Below are 7,975 nucleotides of genomic sequence, written 5' to 3' on the forward strand. Positions count from 1 at the left end.
ATGAGCTACCTGAAGGCTCTTGAGGTGCCAAAATCAGTAATATAGCTTAGAATTTATTGTATAGACCTGATTCACTGAATCAAATATACCTTGTTTTGAAAAACATTTTTATTAGGAAATATTACTACCATATAGAATTTTCTAGAGAGCAATAAAGCAACATAACAATCAGCTTGATCAAATATGAACATGTTTAGATGTATGCTTATGATCACAGAATTTTTTTTGTTTTTTGATAATATTTTTATTTCTCTTTATTTTTGACATTTTATGTGATTTGAGTTTGGAAATATCTAGGAAGGAACATAGTTTATTTTTTTAGTCTATTCTTATATTCTTATTTCCACTTTTATTTTTGTTAATACTGTAATAGTTATCCATGTTGCTATAGTCTTAGTTTAGATTTCTGTCTCTAGTCCTGACTCCCCTAGTAGATGGATCATGTTTTCATTATCTATTCTACATTTGCCTTTTGTATTTTCTTCCTTCTCCCCGCCAAACCCTTTCTTTCTCTCTTCTTTCACTTTTTATTCCTTCTGGCTTCTGAACTTAATTTTGGGACCTTCAAATTATTCAATATTTCTAGCTTTCTCTTAAAAACAGAACAGAAACCACCACCAACAAAACAAACATGCAAACAAAGAAACAACAAAAACAAAGGCCGTAGCTAGTAGTATGTGGGTAACTGCGAGCTACCTGCTCTCTAGAAGAGCAAAGGTCATCAGGATTTCTTGCAGATATTCTATTTTTTCTTATGTATATTTTATTCACTGTGGTTGATTCTCAGCAATAAATGTGATGTCACTGACCATAGATTAGGGAATCCTATAACATTATTTTAAGCAATGCAAATAATATAGATTAATTTAAAGAACTGGGCTTAGAAAATAGTTCAATGTATCAATATACTTTGAAAGTCTTAGATTTTGAGTATCTGTTACTTTCCTTTTAAAGTTGCTTTTAATTGATTACAGGTTCATATAATCAAGTTTTAAAATAATGACTGCTTTTGATAAATGGTTTGCAAAGTTCCTAAAAATGCTGAGTCTTTGCAGTAGCTCAAGCATACCACTGACACCATGGCTTAATTAGCCAAATAAACAGTTATTATTGTTTAAGAAGGTTCTGATTTGTTTCGCTTTGAACATGTCATGTGTAAATCCACATCCTGGTAATCATTGTTTACATTCATTGATTCACTTCATCAATCTGTTTTCCCATCCGTGTTTCTTAATTCCACAACTTCCTCCAGTTTACATTTATTATTTTCTTAAAGTGTATTCTTTAACAGCCCTCCTAGCAAAAAATGCTTTAGAATTCTATTTTTTCTATCCCTGAGGGGGTGGCTTAACTGGGTAACAACTGCTATTGATTGTCACTTCTGAGAACTTCTGAATGTTGCTCAGTGCCTGATGGTGAAGATAGGATCAGAGATGCTGCTGTGTAAACCCTTTCTCCTTTTTCTGTTAGCTTTTTGTACAGGGTTTCAATCCAGCAACATGGCTGGTTTGGCAAGCGATCACATCCAAAGGCCTTCTAGCTCTATGTGATCTGGCTGGAATGCAGATATACATGCTGGGTTACAGTATCATCTGGCTGGAATACAGACACGCCCTCAGTACACACCTTTAATCCCAAACAATGTAGGTATGGTTAAGTTCTAGAAGGAAGCAACTATGTTTGCAAGTGTCTAATTGAATGGGAGTCAAAGTGACAAATCAGATAAAAATTTGACAGAACGAGTCAGAGAGAGGGTATGCCCTGGTCATACAAGAACACAGAAGAAAGAGAGGCTGTTTAGGAACAGCACAGAGGAGAGAGAGAGAGAGAGAGAGAGAGAGAGAGAGAGAGAGAGAGACAGAGAGAGACAGAGAGAGACAGAGAGAGACAGAGAGAGACAGAGAGAGAGACAGAGACAGAGACAGAGACAGAGACAGAGAGAGAGAGAGAGAGAGAGAGAGAAAGAGAGAGAGAGTTTTTACTAGGACAGTTTTACCTAGACAAATTTCAGAGAGAGAGCAAGCTAGACACATGTGAAGACAGATGAGAAGGAACCAGAAGATTAGAGCATATTGCCAGTTAGTTTGAGGTCAAGCAGAGCAATTCAGTCAGAAGCTGAGAGATGCCAGTTTGAATCAATCACCTTGGAAAACTAGATTTACAGAGGCCTAGAGATAGAACAGAGAAAGAACCATTTTGGGCTCAACCCACCATGTTTTTGCACAGTTTAGGAATGACTCTCATCCCATCACTTCATCCAAGGGAATAAAAACAACAATTACATTTGGTGAATAAAAGATTTTTTTACAGCTTTTAGGTTTCATCTCCCCTTTATATCTTTAATGATTTATAATTTTATTAAAACATCTCCTTACTAGATATATCTTCATTTGTTCTAGGAAATAATAATAATAGTACCCATATTTAAGCATTTATTGCTTCATTTTGGGAAAAAATTTCAATATTATTTCTCCAAATATTCTCTTTCTCTCTCTGTCTCTCTTTCTCTCTCTCTCTCTCTCTCTCTCTCCTTCACACACACACACACACACGTGTGTATGTTTGCATGAATATATGTATGTATGTATGTATGTATGTATATATGTATATACATATATTTTAATCCATTCTCTTCTTTCTATTTTCTATACACAAGCTAGATATAAAGTGGATTTTGTAATCCATTCCTCATGTTTCATAGTGGTGTTTTATTTATGAACACAAAACAAAATAAACTAAAACCAAACAAAACCCTGAATGAGCAAATAAAGAGACAAACGAGCATCCCTTTCTCTGTCCCTATTCTTGTCCTTCTGGGTCAAGTCCTTAGATTTTTATTTTCTACTTCTTCAGTGGATCTCAGCCTGGCATCTGTTACACCACTGACATCCTTTCCTGTAAGATAGGTCTCATTTCCTAGGTTTCTGATTGATTCATTTTCATATCTCTTTGTTTTGTCTTATGAAAAAAATTATTTACTTCTAATTGATATTTTTTCATTTATGTCACGGGTTGTCAGTTTGGTAACTTTGAGATATTCTTCAAATTTTCACACAATTAATTTTCATTGAGGTTATTTATTTTTAGCTTACTTTTCTGTCCTGTGTAATAATGTTCTTTATAACTTTCATTTCATGACTTATTTTGATTTGATTTTATTGGTATTGGTTTTACTATTGTTTTCTCTTTTTCCTTCTAGCTGAAGTTCTTTATTTGAACTTTCTTTTATTTTTCTCTGTTATTTGTTTGTTTCTATTTCTTTTCTTATTGGTTGCTTTTGAAGTGGATCAATCTCAGGATTGCAAGCCGTCTAGCCAAGAACAGTACCACTGACCTGCATCACAAGGCCTACCTCACATTTTAATTCTAGCATATTTGAGACTATTACCTTTTACCTTTGAGACTCTAAGGTCTATTCCCTTCTATACCTAAGTGTTTTGATCTTCAGTGACTTGATGATTTCCTGCTGTATCCACTGAGCCAATGAATGCCCTGATTCAACTCTGGGCCATGAGCTGATAAAACTTTTGCCTATGTGTTTTGTTTCAAGCTGTCTTTATAAAGCAGACAATATGGGTTTGCTTTCTATTCTGAGCAGGAAGTCAGATTCTGGTTTCCCCTCCAAGGTCCTCTCTGCCATTCTCAATCTCACGGGAACTTTATTTCACATTTACTCCCAGAAGTGAGGCACCAAGATCCACAACTGGTTTCAGACCTGAAACCCTGGGGATTTCTAGAATCTACCCTGTTCAATCTCTCTCTGTGTGTGTATGAGTGTGTGTGTGTGTGTGTGTGTGTGTGTGTGTGTGTGTATGTGTGTGTGTGTGTGTGTGTATGTATGTGTGTGTGTGTGTGTATGTATGTATGTATGTATGTATGTATGTATGTATGTATGTTTGCATTTATTTATTGATCCATTGTGGTCCAGTGGAAATTAACCCTAGTTTGCATCTGATTGTAATTTTTTTCCTTTTTTCCCTTTTTTTTTGTATTACCTATTGTTAGTAGAAGAAGACACACATTTCTTTCCATGTGCCTTCTTCAGAGTCTTAGCCCCAGTATAGGGTATAGGCAGTGCTCATCTGAGAGGTCTGAGTTCATTCTTTATTCATTCAGATTAGGGAGCCCTTAAAACTGTTTTTATTTTGTTTTTCAAAAATGTGAACTTTTTCACTCTTCACAATATCACTTAAGCCTTAATACACAATCAAAGAATCCTGGGCTTTTGTATTTTAAGTGGAGATAGAGATTTAGATATGAAACACTCTGGGTGGCTTGGAGGGAGTATCCAATACTTGTGATTGTCTCCTGGGGGTGTCATTGTCTTCTCTGCTATTTTCCCTCAAACCCAGAGTTTTAGGAAAGGTTCTGAATTCATCTAATGAGGCTGTGGCCTAGACAGCTGTTTCTTTGCCTTCCGTTTTGTTGTTGTTGTTGGTCACTCTCGCCCAGAGCCAGTACACTGCCTGGAAATGTGACTGTGCCAGGTGGATTCCATTCATTCCTTTGTTTGCTCTCCTGTCCACTTCTATCTGCTGTCACTCTTGATGCAGAGAGCTTTAAAAAACCATAAAACACCCACTTTCAAACTTTGTAACTGATGTGCAGAAGTTTCAGATCTCACAGTTCTTACTAGGTCCTTTTTCTAAACAGTTGTCCTTAGACTCAGGATGCAAAGGGGAAAATTATGCTTCTTTTCCTCTTTTGATCCAAAGAGAATGCTGTCAGACATAAAAACTAATACCTCCCCCCAAAGTAAGAAGTTTTCCATTGTGTTCCAGCAGGTTGAGTAAGCACTCACTTTAGTCAGTATATATAAAGGTCATATACGTAAAGCTCCACATGAGACACAGCACACCTCTCCTCAGTATCTGCTAGATAGAACAATGGGGCACACTATAAGCCTGAATTCTAAGGCACGAAATCTATAATTTTGGAATTCTCAGCAACTACAAAAAGAGACATTTGCCCTATAGCCAGACTGTAAAGATGTTTCTTCCAAACCTGAAGAGAAAATGCTGAGTTCCTCTGTCTTTCAATGAATGGGTCCGAATGTGTTATATTTTGCAGGGAATCAACGAGTGGTCTTGGGATTGGTTCTTATGGGTGAAGATGGTTTCCTTTCTAAAGAGAGTCTATTCATTTAAGTGGGACAAAATGGCTATTTCTGTGAAGTAACAGTCTGATGGTGCCTGGGGTTTGACCCCTGATGTGTTATAATTTCAGTATTCTATAAAAGCTTTGAGGGACAAGGCTCTCAGACTGTCACATACAACACTGCACACCCTTGAGTTTGTTTAGCCCTGTGCATGGCTCCAGTCTTTATGTGGTCTAATCCCACTAATCCTCTGCTTCAATTATAGACACCATTTTGGAGCTTTCACTGAGCCCTTAGTCTGTGGAAGATCGTTCACATCTATGTACATCTCTAGGATTGTACGCATTGTATCTTCCTATTGATTCGTACTTTTCATTCAGAGACTTCACCGCTGTTACAATTATGAATATCATGAAAGAAGACACAAAAGTTTTCGATTTTATGTGGTGTAGTTTGGCGAAAGTATTAGTTAGAAATGGTTTTGAATGAATCTCTTCACTCAAGGTGGCTAGTTTTTATAATTACCTTTCTATTGCTATGATAAAACAACATGATCTAGTCTCTATCTCTCAATATATATATTGAGAGAGAGAGCCATTCTCATTGGCTTTTATATCGTATGTACATATATGTATACACACACAAATATATATATATATATATATATATATATATATATATATATGGATATATAGATATGATATAGATATAGATATATGAGTTTATTTGGGGCTTACAATTTCAGAGGGTTAGAGTACATAACTATTGTGGTGGAGAGCACACATGGAGGTGTAGCTGCAGCTGAGAGTTCACAACTTGATCCATAAGCATGAGGCAGAGGAAAAAGAGACTCAAGAGTGCAAGTCTTTTGAAAGCTGAAAGCCTGCCCCCTAGTGGCACACCTACTCCAGTAGCTCCTAATCCTTCCAAAGCAGTTAAGGAATTAGGGGCCAAGGATTCAAACCTATAACCCTATGGAGTCAATCTCATTCAAATTATCACACTTGCTAATATTGTTTGCATTCTCAATGGCTTCATGTAAAAAAAAAAGTAGATTTTTCTCTATGTCTTGCAGGGCAGGGGTTGGTGGGGAGTTGAGAAGAGGTCTGACCCTAAACTAAAATAGTCCCTTGTTTCAGCCTCTTGAGTGTTGTGGTTATGGACATGAGCCATACACTCAGCTCTTTCTCTACTGCCTTGGCTTTGTGAGGTCATTCGGGTGTAGGCTACTGTATCGGATTGCTCTACCATTTTCTAGAGCCCCATTCTCCTCTATGTTCATTCAGTGTATGTGAAATGAAGAAGAATGTGATAGCCTAAAGTTGTTCATGTGACTTCAACATATTTTGTCAGCCAGACATCACTGCAAAGTTGAGTAACCTTAATCATAAGGAAGGCTTGGGAGTGTTGTCCAGTTTGGTTCCCAAAGAGAAGAAAATGGAGATCTGCTAACTCCCATCTGTAACTGCTAAGTTGCCATCTAAGGCAATCTAGAGATTAGCTTCCCCCATCACACAATATTCTTTATATCTCAAGGCTTCTTGTTACTACTTTTTTTTTTAATTACAACAGATTAGCCACTAACTACATTGGGTCGAATTGTCAACATGTTTCAAGTTTTTTGTTTGTTTGTTTGGTTTTTGTTTTTTGTTTTTTTTTCAAGACAGGGTTTCTCTGCATAGCCCTGCCTGTCCTGGAACTCACTCCATAGACCAGGGTGGCCTCGAACTCAGAAATCCACCTGCCTCCCAAGTGCTGGAATTAAAGGTGTGCACCACCACTGCCCGGTAACATGTTTCAAGTTTAAGTGTGTCACTTACTACAGTTTGATATGAGCAGAAAATGGCAAGAATATTTGATTGACAAATATATTTTTTATTTATGAAGAAACCTTGTAAATTAATAACAGAAATAAACATGTTTCTGAAAAATTATAATCCAGAAAGAAGTTGTTGTTGTTGTCGTTCTGATGAAATTGCCTGTTTATGCCCACAGTTTAGGGCAGAAGACTTGTCCATTAAACTTGAATCTGAATGACTTTAGTCAGTGAGTGTGGGCCTCCTACAATCAGCATTCCTTGAAGGAGACAGGATCACTTCTGTTTTATTAAGTGTGTCATTCTTGTAGGAAATATTTCTTCACCACTAATCTTTCAACTACTAACTGATCTTGGATGTATTCCTTTAAATGGCACAAACCAAGTAGGCACAATTAACTCACAATAACTAGAGGCAATTCAAATGTTTTTCCTGTTTTATTGTACACAAATCTGCTGTACCAATTCCTGAGAAATGACCAATTTAGCACTTGCTTTGAAATGTGCTTAGATGTGAGTTTTAAGAAAAAAAGAAGACTATTCCTTGACTTTTGTAAATAAGGAAATTGAATTTTCCTTTGGAAGAATCTATATCTCCTGTCTCAAAGAAAGGAAGAATTATTTTGTAAATAAGATGTGTGCATCAATTTTACAGGTATTTTCGGATTGCTAGGGTCTAAGTAGCCAACTGAAAGGGTTCATTCAAATCAGAAATATAAGACACTCTTTATAGTGTGATATTTTAAAACTCACACATCGGGCTGAGAATTTCATAAGCAGAGATTTAAGAGGGCCGATTTGAGGACTGACTGGCCTCCAAGAGTTTCTCTTGACCTTGAAATATTAGTATATCAAAAGTTAGAATTTCATTGCCCCCCTCTATCCATAAAGAAAATTAAAATCATATGTGGTACACTAAGCTTATTCAGAATGCCCATAAACATATTTAAAGCCTAAAATACAAGTGTTGCACAACTCTGGGTACCATGTATAACTCTAGACAAGAGGCACTCACACATGGTGCCAGCAATTACTTTTATGTATTTTATGTATTTTATGAA

The sequence above is a fragment of the Mastomys coucha genome, unplaced genomic scaffold, assembly GCF_008632895.1.
Source record: "Mastomys coucha isolate ucsf_1 unplaced genomic scaffold, UCSF_Mcou_1 pScaffold16, whole genome shotgun sequence".
NCBI classification, from domain to species: domain Eukaryota; kingdom Metazoa; phylum Chordata; class Mammalia; order Rodentia; family Muridae; genus Mastomys; species Mastomys coucha.